Raw genomic sequence first — 11,145 nt, 5'->3', positions numbered from 1 at the left:
ACCACCCCAACCACCCTAATCCCCCCAACCCTAACCACCCCAACCATCCTAACCCCTAACCACCCTAACCCCCAACCCTAACCACCCTAACCACCCTAATCCCCTTAACCCCAACCCCCCCAACCACCCTAATCCCCCACCAACCCCTAACCACCCTAACCCCCCAACCACCAACCCCCCAACCCTAACCACCCTAATCCCCCTAACCCCAACCACCCAACCACCCTAATCCCCCAACCCAACCACCCTAACCCCCTAACCACCCTAACCCCCCTAACCCTAACCACCCTAATCCCCCAACCCAACCACCCTAACCACCCTAACCCCCCTAACCCTAACCACCCTAACCACCCTAACCCCCAACCCCAACCCCCAACCCTAACCACCCTAATCCCCCAACCCCCAACCACCCTACCCAACCCCAACCACCCTAACCCCAACCCTAACCACCCCAACCACCCCAATCCCCCAACCACCCCAACCACCCTAACCCCCCCCAACCCCCCAACCACCCTAACCACCCTAATCCCCCCAACCCCAACCACCCTAATCCCCCAACCCAAACCACCCAACCACCCAACCCCCAACCCAACCACCCTAACCCCAACCCAACCCCCAACCCCCTAACCACCCTAACCACCCTAACCCCCCAACCCCAACCACCCCAACCACCCTAATCCCCCAACCCCAACCACCCTAACCACCCCAACCCCCAACCCAACCACCCCAACCACCCTAAACCCCAACCACCCAACCACCCTAATCCCCTAACCCAACCCCCTAACCACCCTAACCCCAACCCCAACCACCCTAATCCCCCAACCCCAACCACCCTAACCCCCAACCCAACCCCCCAACCCAAACACCCAACCCTAATCCCCCCAACCACCAACCCTAACCACCCAACCATCCTAACCCTAACCACCCTAACCACCCTAACCACCCTACAACCCAACCGCCCTAATCCCAAAACCACCTAATCCCCTGACCACCCTAACCCTAATCCCCCTAACCCTAATCCTCCTAACCCTAACCACCCTAACCACCCTAACCCTAACCACCCTAAACACAACCACCCTAACCACCCTAACCACCCTAAACACAACCACCCTAAACACCCTGACCACCCAACCCTAATCCCCCAACCCCAACCCCCTAACCCTAACCACCCTAACCACCCTAACCCTAACCACCCCAAACACAACCACCCCAACCACCCCAACCACCCCAAACACAACCACCCAAACACCCTAACCACCCCAACCCCAAACACCACAACCACCCTACCACCCCAACCCTAAACACCATAATCCCCCTAACCCTAATCCTCCTAACCCTAACCAGCCTAACCCTAATCCCCCTAACCACCCTAATCCTAAAAACCCTAATCACCTGAACTATAATCCCCCTAACCACCCTAATCCCTCTAACCCTAATCCCCCTTACCACCCTAATACTAAACACACTAACCACCCTAACCACCCTAATCCCCCTAAACCATAATCTCCATAACCCTAACCACATTAACCCTAACCACCCTAACCACCCTAATCCCCCTAACCCTAACCCCCCTAACCACCCTAATCGCCCCAACCTTAACCACCCAATCCCCAACCCCAACCACCTAACCACCCTAATCCCCAACCCAACCACCCTAACACCCTAACCCCCTAACCACCCTAATCCCCCCAACCCTAACCACCCTAATCCCTCAACCCTAACCACCCTAACCACCCTAATCCCCCTAACCACTCTAACCACCCTAACCATCCTAACCCCCTAACCCTAATCCCCCTAACCACCCTAATCCCCCAACCACCCTAATCCCCCTAACCACCCCAACCCTAATCCTCCTAACCCTAATCCCCCTAACCACCCTAATCGCCCTAAGCTAAACCACCCTAACCATCTTAACCCCCGAATCCTCCTAACCCTAACCACCCTAATCCCCTAACCCTAACCACCCTAATCCCCCTAACCCTAACCACCCTAACCACCCTAACCACTCTAACCACCCTAATCCCCCTAACCCTAACCACCCTAACCACCCTAATCCCTCTAACCACCCTAATCCCCCTAACCCTAACCACTCTAATCCCCATAACCACCCAACCACCCTAACCCCCAACCCTAACCACCCTAACCACCCTAATCCCCTAACCACCCTAACCCCCAACCCTAACCACCCTAACCCCCCAACCACCCTAACCCAACCAAACCACCCTAATCCCCCAACTAACCACCCCAACCCAATCCCCCAACCCCAACCACCCCAACCACCCTAATCCCCCAACCCTAACCACCCTAACCCCCCAACCACCCTAACCCCCCAACCACCCTAACCACCCCAACCCCAACCCCCCAACCCTAACCCCCCAACCACCCTAATCCCCAACCACCCCAACCCTAACCCAACCCTAATCCCCCAACCACCCCAACGCCCTAATCTCAACCACCTTAACCATCCTAACCCCCTAACCCCCAACCCTAACCCCCAATCCCCCAACCCTAACCACCCTAATCCCCCAACCCAACCCCAACCCCTAACCTCCCTAACCCTAATCCCCTAACCACCCTAATCCCCCTCTAACCACCCTAACCACCCTAACCCCTAATCCCCCTCACCCCTAACCACCCTAATCCCCCTAACCACCCCAATCCCCCTAACCTAACCACCCTAACCCCCACCCCCTAACCACCCTAATCCCTCTAACCACCCTAATCCCCTAACCACCCTAATCCCCCTAACCCCAACCACCCTAATCCCCCCAACCACCCTAATCCTCCCTAACCCTAACCACCCTAACCCCCACCCCTAACCATCCCAACCCTAATCCCCCTAACCCTAACCACCCTAACCCTAATCCCCCAACCACCCTAACCATCCTAACTCTAAACACCCTAACCACCCTAACCCTAACCACCCTAACCCTAACCACCCTAATCACCTAACCCCAACCATCCTAACCCTAACCCCCAAACCCTAACCAACATAATCCCCCTAACCACCCTAACCCCCTAACCCAACCATCCTAACCCTAACCACCCTAACCACCCGTATCCCCCAACCACCCTTAGCCCCCAACCCCCAACCCTAATCCCCCAACCCCCCAACCCTAATCCCCCAACCCCCTAACCCTAAACACCCTTATCCCCCAACCCCCTAACCCCTAACCACCCTAATCCCCTAAACCTAATCCCCTAACCCCCTAACCCTAACCACCCTTATCCCCTAACCCTAACCACCTTATCCCCCTAATCCCCCTAACCCTAATCCCCTAACCCTCAACCCTAATCACCCTAATCCCCTAACCCTAACCACCCTAATCCCCCTAACCCCTAACCACCCTTATCCCCCTAATCCCCCAACCCTAATCCCCTAACCCCCTAACCCTAATCCCCCTAACCCCCTAACCCTAATCACCCTAATCCCCTAACCCTAACCACCCTAATCCCCCAAACCCTAACCACCCTAATCCCCAACCCTAACCACCCTAATCCCCCTAACCCTAATCCCCCTAACCCCCTAACCCTAATCACCCTAACCCCCCAACCCTAACCACCCGAACCCCCCAACCCTAACCACCCTAACCCCTAACCCTAACCACCCTAATCCCCCTAACCCCAACCACCCTAATCCCCCTAACCCCCAACCCTAATCCCCCAACCCCTAACCCTAACCACCCTAACCCCTAACCCTAACCACCCTAATCCCCTAACCCTAATCCCCTAACCCCCTAACCCTAATCACCCTAATCCCCTAACCCTAACCACCCTAATCCCCCTAACCCTAATCACCCTAATCCCCCTAACCCTAACCACCCTAATCCCCCTAACCCTAATCCCCCTAACCCCTAACCCTAATCACCCTAATCCCCTAACCCTAACCACCCTAATCCCCCTAACCCTAATCCCCCTAACCCCCTAACCCTAATCACCCTAATCCCCTAACCCATAACCACCCTAATCCCCCTAACCCTAACCACCCTAATCCCCCTAACCCTAAACACCCTAACAATGTATTAAAATGATTCCTTGGTTTTAACTAGAGGTTCATAAAATGAGTGAGGTAGTTGTCTATGTGCCCCCTGTACTCCATTTGGGTAACAGGTATTGTCCCCTTACCTAAACACCCTAATATTTCATTACCTTTATTTAACTAGGCAAGTCAGTTAAAATTCTTATTTTCAATGATGGCCTGGGAACACTGCCTTGTTCAGGGGCAGAACGACAGATTTGTAGCTTGTCAGCTTGTTTGAACTTGCAACCTTTCGGTTACTCGTCCAATGCTCTAACCACTAGGCTACGCTGCCGCCCCAATATTGAGGTGATACTGGGGTGCTATTGAGGTGATACTGGGGTGATATTGAGGTGATACTGGGGCGATATTGAGGCGATACTAGGGTGATATTGAGGAGATACTGGGGTGATATTGAGGCGATACTGGGGTGATATTGAGGTGATTCTGGGGTGATATTGAGGTGATATTGATATTGAGGCGATACTGGGGTGATATTGAGGTGATTCTGGGGTGATATTGAGGAGATATTGAGGTGATACTGGGGTGATATTGAGGCGATACTGGGGTGATACTGGGGTGATATTGAGGTGATACTGGGGTGATATTGCGGCAATACTGGGGTGATATTGAGGCGATATTGAGGAGATACTGGGGTGATATTGAAGTGATACTGGGGTGATATTGAGGCGATACTGGGGTGATATTGAGGCGATTCTGGGGTGATTCTGAGGCAATATTGAGGTGATACTGGGGTGATATTGAGGCGATACTGGGGTAATATTGAGGCGATACTGGAATGATATTGAGGTGATACTGGGGTGATATTGAGGTGATACTGGGGTGATATTGAGGTGATACTGGAATGATATTGAGGTGATACTGGGGTGATATTGAGGTGATACTGGGGTGATATTGAGGTGATACTGGTGTGATATTGAGGTGATACTGGGGTGATATTGAGGTGATACTGGAATGATATTGAGGTGATACTGGGGTGATATTGAGGTGATACTGGGGTGATATTGAGGTGATACTGGGGTGATATTGAGGTGATACTGGGGTGATATTGAGGTGATACTGGGGTGATATTGAGGAGATACTGGGGTGATATTGAGGTGATACTGGAGGGATATTGAGGCGATATTGAGGTGATACTGGAGGGATATTGAGGAGATATTGAGGTGATACTGGAGTGATATTGAGGTGATACTGGAGGGATATTGAGGTGATACTGGGGTGATATTGAGGAGATACTGGAATGATATTGAGGTGATACTGGGGTGATATTGAGGTGATACTGGTGTGATATTGAGGTGATACTGGGGTGATATTGAGGTGATACTGGAATGATATTGAGGTGATACTGGGGTGATATTGAGGTGATACTGGAATGATATTGAGGTGATACTGGGGTGATATGAGGTGATACTGGGGTGATATTGAGGTGATACTGGAATGATATTGAGGTGATACTGGGGTGATACTGGGGTGCTATTGAGGTGATACTGGGGTGATATTGAGGTGATACTGGGTCGATATTGAGGCGATACTGGGGTGATATTGAGGTGATACTGGGGTGATATTGAGGCGATACTGGGGTGATATTGAGGTGATTCTGGGGTGATATTGAGGTGATATTGATATTGAGGTGATACTGGGGTGATATTGAGGTGATACTGGGGTGATATTGCGGCGATACTGGGGTGATATTGAGGCGATATTGAGGAGATACTGGGGTGATATTGAAGTGATACTGGGGTGATATTGAGGCGATACTGGGGTGATATTGAGGCGATTCTGGGGTGATTCTGAGGCAATATTGAGGTGATACTGGGGTGATATTGAGGCGATACTGGGGTAATATTGAGGCGATACTGGAATGATATTGAGGTGATACTGGGGTGATATTGAGGTGATACTGGGGAGATATTGAGGTGATACTGGAATGATATTGAGGTGTTACTGGGGTGATATTGAGGTGATACTGGGGTGATATTGAGGTGATACTGGTGTGATATTGAGGTGATACTGGGGTGATATTGAGGTGATACTGGAATGATATTGAGGTGATACTGGGGTGATATTGAGGTGATACTGGGGTGATATTGAGGTGATACTGGGGTGATATTGAGGTATACTGGGGTATATTGAGATACTGGGGTGATACTGGGGTGATATTGAGGTGATACTGGAGTGATATTGAGGTGATACTGGAGGGATACTGAGGTGATTCTGGGGTGATATTGAGGAGATACTGGGGTGATTCTGAGGCTATATTGAGGTGATACTGGGGTGATTCTGAGGCTATATTGAGGTGATACTGGGGTGATATCTGTATTAAAGTAGTAAAAAGTTTAGTATTTTGTCCCATATTCCTAGCACACAACAATTACATCATTACACCCTAACCTTAACCCTAACCTTAACCCTAACCCTAACCCTAACCTTAACCCTAACCCTAACCCTAACCCTAACCCTTAACCCTAACCCTTAACCCTAACCCTTAACCCTAACCCTTAACCCTAACCCCAACCCCAACCCTAACCTTAACCCCAACCCAACCCAACCCCAACCCCAACCCCAACCCCCCTTAACCCCAACCCCTAACCCCAACCCCAACCCCAACCCTAACCCTAACCTTAACCCCAACCCCAACCCCAACCCCTAACCCCTAACCCCTAACCCCAACCCCAACCCTAACCCTAACCCAGAAACTGTGTCTCCGTTGAAGGCTGTGGATCTTCCAGCAGGACAAAGACCCCAAACACACATCAAAAAGCACCCATGATTTGTTCAAGAAGAAAAGTTCTGGAGTGGCAAGCGAAGAGTCCAGATCTATGTCGAGAGTTGAAAACAGCAGTGGGTGGAGACACCCCTCAACAAATGGAAGAGTTAAAGTAGTTTGCTGCTGAAAAGTGGGCCAAATTGCAGCGAGCTCACTGATGGCTACAAGCGTTTGTCTGCAGTTATCTTGGCCAAAGGCAGTGCAAGTACAAGCTCCAGGGTGCCAATCATTGTGCCAATGCCATTTGTCTTTATTTTCTAAACTAAAATTGTAAACTTAAATTTACAAAAATAAAATTGGTTCTGCAATGTTGAAAATCCAATAGTCCAAACGCTTTTTCAATTTCAACTTATTTTAGAAGAAATGGGGAATTATTGAAGAAAAGTGCAAGGGTGCAGATATATTTGGCCACAAATGTATCAAATCAAATCAAATGTATTTTTATATAGCCCTTCGTACATCAGCTGATATTCTCAAAGTGCTGTACAGAAACCCAGCCTAAAACCCCAAACAGCAAGCAAAGCATGTGAAAGAAGCACGGTGGCTAGGAAAAACTCCCTAGGAAAAACTCCCTAGGAAAAAGGCCAAAAACCTAGGAAGAAACCTAGAGAGGAACCAGGCTCTGAGGGGTGACCAGTCCTCTACTGGCTGTACTGGGTAGACCAGAGGAACCAGGCTCTGAGGGGTGACCAGTCCTCTACTGGCTGTACTGGGTAGAGAGGAACCAGGCTATGAGGGGTGGCCAGTCCTCTACTGGCTGTACTGGGTAGAGAGGAACCAGGCTATGAGGGGTGGCCAGTCCTCTACTGGCTGTACTGGGTAGAAGAGGAACCAGGCTATGAGGGGTGACCAGTCCTCTACTGGCTGCACTGGGTAGAGAGGAACCAGGCTCTGAGGGGTGACCAGTCCTCTACTGGCTGTACTGGGTAGAGAGGAACCAGGCTATGAGGGGTGACCAGTCCTCTACTGGCTGTACTGGGTAGACCAGAGGAACCAGGCTATGAGGGGTGGCCAGTCCTCTTCTGGCTGTGCAGGGTAGAGAGGAACCAGGCTATGAGGGGTGGCCAGTCCTCTTCTGGCTGTGCAGGGTAGAGAGGAACCAGGCTATGAGGGGTGGCCAGTCCTCTTCTGGCTGTGCAGGGTGGATATTATAACAGAACATAGTCAAGATGTTAAAATGTTAAAATGTTCATAAATGACCAGCATGGTCAAATAATAATAATAATCATAGTAGTTGTCGAGGGTGCAACAAGCACGTCCGGTGAACAGGTCAGGGTTCCATAGCCGCAGGCAGAACAGTTGAAACTGGAGCAGCAGCACGGCCAGGTGGACTGGGGACAGCAAGGAGTCATCATACCAGGTAGTCCTGAGGCATGGTCCTAGGGCTCAGGTCCTCCGAGAGAAAGACAGAAAGAGAGAAAGAGAGAATTAGAGAGAGCATATTTAAATACACACAGGACACCGGATAAGACAAGAGAAATACTCCAGATGTAACAGACTGACCCTAGCCCCCGACACATAAACTACTGCAGCATAAATACTGGAGGCTGAGACAGGAGGGATCAGAAGACACTGTGGCCCCATCCGATGATACCCCGGACAGGGCCAAACAGGCAGGATATAACCCCACCCACTTTGCCAAAGCACAGCCCCCACACCACTAGAGGGATGTCTCCAACCACCAACTTACCGTCCCAAGACAAGGCCGAGTATAGCCCACAACGATCTCCGCCATGGCACAACCCAAGGGGGGGGGGCGCCAACCCAGACAGGAAGACCACGTCAGTGACTCAACCCACTCAAGTGACGCACCCCTCCCATGGACGGCATGGAAGAACACCAGTAGGCCAGTGACTCAGCCCCTGTAAAAGGGTTAGAGGCAGAGAATCCCAGTGGAAAGAGGGGAACCGGCAAGGCAGAGACATAAAGGGCAGTTCGTTGCTCCAGCCTTTCCGTTCACCTTCACACTCCTGGGCCAGACTATACTTAATCATAGGACCTACTGAAGAGATAAGTCTTCAGTAAAGACTTAAAGGTTGAGACTGAGTCTGCGTCTCTCACATTGGTAGGCAGACCATTCCATAAAAATGGAGCTCTATAGGAGAAAGCCCTACCTCCAGCCGTTTGCTTAGAAATTCTAGGGACAATTAGGAGGCCTGCGTCTTGTGACCGTAGCGTACGTGTAGGTATGTACGGCAGGACCAAATCGGAAAGATAGGTAGGAGCAAGCCCATGTAATGCTTTGTAGGTTAGCAGTAAAACCTTGAAATCAGCCCTTGCCTTAACAGGAAGCCAGTGTAGGGAGGCTAGCACTGGAGTAATATGATCACATTTTTTGGTTCTAGTCAGGATTCTAGCAGCCGTATATAGCACTAACTGAAGTTTATTTAGTGCTTTATCCGGGTAGCCGGAAAGTAGAGCATTGCAGTAGTCCAGCCTAGAAGTAACAAAAGCATGGATTAATTTTTCTGCGTCATTTTTGGACAGAAAATTTCTGATTTTTGCAATGTTACGTAGATGGAAAAAAGCTGTCCTTGAAACAGTCTTGATATGTTCTTCAAAAGAGAGATCAGGGTCCAGAGTAACGCCGAGGTCCTTCACAGTTTTATTTGAGACGACTGTACAACCATCCAGATTAATTGTCAGATTCAACAGAAGATCTCTTTGTTTCTTGGGACCTAGAACAAGCATCTCTGTTTTGTCCGAGTTTAAAAGTAGAAAGTTTGCAGCCATCCACTTCTTTATGTCTGAAACACAGGCTTCTAGCGAGGGCAATTTTGGGGCTTCACCATGTTTCATTGAAATGTACAGCTGTGTGTCGTCCGCATAGCAGTGAAATTTAACATTATGTTTTCGAATGACATCCCCAAGAGGTAAAATATATAGTGAAAACAATAGTGGTCCTAAAACGGAACCTTGAGGAACACCGAAATGTACAATTGATTTGTCAGAAGACAAACCATTCACAGAGACAAACTGATATCTTTCCGACAGATAAGATCTAAACCAGGCCAGAACTTGTCCATGTAGACCAATTTGGGTTTCCAATCTCTCCAAAAGAATGTGGTGATCGATGGTATCAAAAGCGGCACTAAGATCTAGGAGCACGAGGACAGATGCAGAGCCTCGGTCTGACGTCATTAAAAGGTCATTTACCACCTTCACAAGTGCAGTCTCAGTGCTATGATGGGGTCTAAAACCAGACTGAAGCGTTTCGTATACATTGTTTGTCTTCAGGAAGGCAGTGAGTTGCTGTGCAACAGCTTTTTCTAAAATTTTTGAGAGGAATGGAAGATTCGATATAGGCCGATAGTTTTTTATAATTTCTGGATCAAGATTCGGCTTTTTCAAGAGAGGCTTTATTACTGCCACTTTTAGTGAGCTTGGTACACATCCGGTGGATAGAGAGCCGTTTATTATGTTCAACATAGGAGGGCCAAGCACAGGAAGCAGCTCTTTCAGTAGTTTAGTTGGAATAGGGTCCAGTATGCAGCTTGAGGGTTTGGAGGCCATGATTATTTTCATCATTGCGTCAAGAGATATAGTACTAAAACACTTTAGTATCTCCCTTGATCCTAGGTCCTGGCAGAGTTGTGTAGACTCAGGACAATGGAGCTTTGGAGGAATACCCAGATTTAAAGAGGAGTCTGTAATTTGCTTTCTAATGATCATGATCTTTTCCTCAAAGAAGTTCATAAATGTATTACTGCTGAAGTGAAAGCCATCCTCCATTTGCGAAGGCTGCTTTTTAGTTAGCTTTGCGACAGTATCAAAAAGAAATTTCGGATTGTTCTTATTTTCCTCAATTAAGTTGGAAAAATAGGATGATCGAGCAGCAGTAAGGGCTCTTCGATACTGCACGGTACTGTCTTTCCAAGCTAGTCGGAAGACTTCCAGTTTGGTGTGGCGCCATTTCCGTTCCAATTTTCTGGAAGCTTGCTTCAGAGCTCGTGTATTTTCTGTATACCAGGGAGCTAGTTTCTTATGACAGATGTTTTTAGTTTTTAGGGGTGCAACTGCATCTAGGGTATTGCGCAAGGTTAAATTGAATTCCTTGGTTAGGTGGTTAACTGATTTTTGTCCTCTGACGTCCTTGGGTAGGCAGAGGCAGTCTGGAAGGGCATCAAGGAATCTTTGGGTTGTCTGAGAATTTATAGCACGACTTTTAATGCTCCTTGGTTGGGGTCTGAGCAGATTATTTGTTGCAATTGCAAACGTAATAAAATGGTGGTCCGATAGTCCAGGATTATGAGGAAAAACATTAAGATCCACAACATTTATTCCACGGGACAAAACTAGGTCCAGAGTATGACTGTGGCAGTGAGTAGGTCCAGAGACA

The sequence above is a fragment of the Salmo salar genome, chromosome ssa18 (assembly GCF_905237065.1).
Source record: "Salmo salar chromosome ssa18, Ssal_v3.1, whole genome shotgun sequence".
In the NCBI taxonomy this organism is placed as follows: domain Eukaryota; kingdom Metazoa; phylum Chordata; class Actinopteri; order Salmoniformes; family Salmonidae; genus Salmo; species Salmo salar.
The sequence above is the reverse complement of the archived record's forward strand: the minus strand, read 5'-3'. Positions refer to the sequence as shown.